The sequence below is a fragment of the Octodon degus genome, unplaced genomic scaffold (genome assembly GCF_000260255.1).
Source record: "Octodon degus isolate 3935 unplaced genomic scaffold, OctDeg1.0 scaffold00083, whole genome shotgun sequence".
Taxonomy (NCBI): Eukaryota; Metazoa; Chordata; class Mammalia; order Rodentia; family Octodontidae; genus Octodon; species Octodon degus.
In genome coordinates this window covers 9,437,406-9,441,102 of record NW_004524659.1, presented here as the reverse complement: position 1 = coordinate 9,441,102, position 3,697 = coordinate 9,437,406, and the positions used below count along the sequence as shown (strand labels likewise).

At 36.7% G+C, this 3,697-nt stretch overlaps 1 pseudogene across 1 annotated transcript; it reads left to right on the top strand.

Annotated features, from left to right (window-relative positions):
• Positions 1–2,594: 2,594 nt before the first annotated feature.
• Positions 2,595–3,082, top strand: LOC101585866 (annotated as a pseudogene). Its single transcript, XR_001117197.1, has one exon. The product of XR_001117197.1 is annotated as a 40S ribosomal protein S23 pseudogene (transcript).
• Positions 3,083–3,697: the final 615 nt, after the last annotated feature.

Sequence of the window (3,697 nt, the reverse complement as noted above, 5' to 3'; positions counted from 1 at the left end):
ATCCTATCTCCCAGATATTCCTGGAATGTATATACTTTGACACTATTTAATGTTGTCACCATAGAGCTAAGATTCATCTCACCAACATCACAATTACAGCTTCCTAACATGTTCTTTTCACTTTTCTTTTACCATTAAATCTATCCTATAATGCAAACATCTTTATAAAGTTAAAAAAAAACATATTACTATGTCCAGTTAAAATTGATTTTGCTTGCTGTTGTTCATGGATTTGTATCTACAACCTGTAAAATTCTCTTTGAGGCACTCTATTATTTAGTTTTACATACCATTTAGTCCTATTTTATTTCAGTCTCCTCTAGACACCAGGAACCTCCCAGGACTAAGACCTTAGATTCTGGAAATTCGTAACTCTACCATTGCTATGACATCATGTAACTGAACAACTTCTCTAAACCTCAGGGTTTTAATTCTTAAAATAGGGATAATAAAATATGTTGTAGAAATGTGACTAATAAATGAAATAGTGTCTGTTGTAAATTGATGCATATTCCATGAGAAAATCGCATGTACTTTATATAGTATGTCAATGAGAGCAGATATTCAATAAATAGTATTAGCTTACAGATACTGAGTACCACTTACACACCAGGCATGGTACTACATACTCAGCATTAATTTGCTTCTTATAACTCAAACAAGATGTCTTAGTGGACAAAGTAGATTATTTTTGGGAAATACTGGATCAGAATTGGGAAAATCCAAAACTTAATATAAGTGAGAGTCTATACTTGAGTGAATAATCATAGACACAAATAGTGGAATCACAATACTTATAACCAATTTTATAAGTTTTTAAACAATGCATGGGTGCTGGCTCCACCCCTGGGGCACGCTGAGACAGCAATTGAGACTAGGCATGGTGGTGTACACCTGTAATCCCAGCTTTTGGGAGGCTGTAAGCAGGCAGATCACTACAAGTCTGATCTAGTAGTGAGCCCCTGAATACTCTGTAGACCCCTAAAAATACAAAAATAAATAAGAATGCACGGGAGCAATCAAGATTTTTAAAAATAGGATTCACTGGGAAGAATGTATAACATATTTATAACAAGAAAATTAGTAATTATAATTGGAGAGAAAGAAAAACCAAAAAACAAATCTTTGGTCCCATTCGTAGGATCCATTAATAGGTATTTGTATGGGTAAATTCGGGTATTTTTGAAAACATGTAAAATGTTAAAATACAATAGAAGAAAATAAAGTTTGTTAAGTTTTATCCAGTAGTTACAAAGTTGAAATGAAAAGGAATTGAGGGAAGAAAACTAGTAAATACTGAATAGCTACTGTTTGCCAGACACTACAAAAGCCATGTTCTCATGAAATTAAATTCTAGAGGTGGAAAAATTTGAATTAATACTTAAGTGTAAAGCCATCACTTTTCTAATCTAGAAAACAATAATAACAAGAAAAGCCACATTATGTTGAAGAGAGTAAAGACAATGAAGTTGACAGTTCCTCCTTCACAAATTCACTGCAATTCCAGTCAAAATTCCCCAGTGTACATTTTTGCTTTTTAATTTCATAAATTTCAGGAATTCATCTATGAAGTGTAAATTCTTAAAAGCAATAAGAGAATTATGAAGTCTAGTATGTTTGTTAAAACATGATGATGGTTAATACATTAGAGAAAAGGTAGATTTGGGGGATATTAGAAAAACTGACTGTACAACACCAGCAGTAATGGATATATAAAATAAAAAACAAAAACTTAGGGCTAGGGAGATGGCTCAGTAAAATAAGTGCTTCCCAGGCAAGTGCAAGGCCCTAAGTTCAGTCCCTGGTTCTGCAAAAAACAAAAACAAACAAGAAAAAAAAAAAACTTGAAATGATCACATTAGCAAAAGGATCACAGTGTCAATTTCTGGAAATCTGTAGATCAATGGGAACACTCAAGCAATGCTATTGAAGTGACTGTTCTAAGCATAGTTAGACAAAATCTAGTAAAGATGATGTGAGTGCTGTCTGATTAGCAGATCCACTTAAATCTCTAGTCTCTCGTCATGTCTCAGGGACATGTACATGAAGGTCTATTGCAGCATTACATGTAAGAATTCAAAGGTAGAAGCAATCTATTAGACTGAGCATAATTTACAATGCAATTTAAAATGGGTAACTGAAGATATTTCTGTTATGTTTTAATTTTTTTGCTTGTTTTGAGACAAGGTCTCACTGTGTAACCCAGGGTGGCCTCAAACTCCTGCCTTAAGAGTCCTGTGTGCAATCCTCCTGCCTTAAGAGTCCTGTGTGCTGGAATTACAGGCATGCACCACCATGCCCAGAAGATAACTAGAGATACTTCTATGATAATGGATAAGTCCTAAAATATTACTGAAGTTGAACTATAGATTATTTTCTATAATATAGTACCACTTACATAAAGTTTGAAAATATGTAAATTGATAGTATATGTATTTTCCATGGCTAAATACTACATAGGAAGAAGGCAAAGGCATTCTTGGAAATAATCATGTAATCCATAACAGTGCTGATCTCTAGAGGGAAAGAAAAATGAGACTGATGAAAGGATTAAAAGGGAAAATATTTCTTTAAAAATAAGCAAAGAGGGGCCCTCGCAGCGGCAGGATGGGCAAGTGTCGTGGCCTCCGTACTGCCAGGAAGCTCCGCAGTCACCGGCGGGACCAGAAGTGGCACGACAAGCAGTACAAGAAGGCCCATCTGGGCACAGCCCTGAAGGCCAGCCCCTTTGGGGGTGCTTCCCACGCAAAGGGGATCGTGCTGGAGAAAGTAGGGGTTGAGGCCAAGCAGCCCAATTCTGCCATCAGGAAGTGCGTGCGAGTCCAACTGATCAAGAACGGCAAGAAAATCACAGCTTTTGTCCCTAATGATGGGTGTTTGAACTTCATTGAGGAAAATGATGAAGTGCTGGTTGCTGGATTTGGTCGAAAAGGTCATGCCGTTGGTGACATTCCTGGAGTCCGCTTTAAGGTTGTTAAAGTAGCCAGTGTCTCTCTTTTGGCTCTCTACAAAGGCAAGAAGGAAAGACCAAGATCCTAAGTTTTAATGATGAAAAGACAGTAATAAATTTTCATATTACAAAAAAAAAATAAGCAAAGATAGCTAATTCTTAAAATTAGATAAAGCTGGTTTTCAGTGTATGAGTTGAGTCTTCCTCTCTGTATCTATTTAAACTAATTCGTAATAAAATAATATTTAAATGATGTTTGCTTTGTCACTTAGATCCTCATACTGCCCCAGGTATGTTACAGGTATTTCCATATTTACAATTTTCTTCCCAAAAAACTTAATAATCAATTTCCAGGGACAAACACTGTTAAAAATTTAGACTTACTGAGTGTCTTGAGACTATTTCATTTTAAACAGGGTCACATTATGTAGTCCAGGCTGGCCTCCATTGACAGCCCTCCTACATCAGTCATCTGAATGCTAGGATTACAGGCATTATGTCCAGCTTTGAGAATTTTTTTTTTCACCAGGGATCAAACTCAGGACCTTGGATTTGCCAGGCAGGCAGGCACTTAAGCTGTTGAGCTATATCTCTGGCCCTGAGATTAATTCCCCACCCCACCCCACCCCGGTACTGGGGATTGAATTTAGGACCCTGTGCTTGCCAGGCAAGTGCTTATTCTACTGAGCTATCTCCCCAGGCCCCTGAGATTAATTTTTATACTGAAGGTTTTACCAACCTACTTAC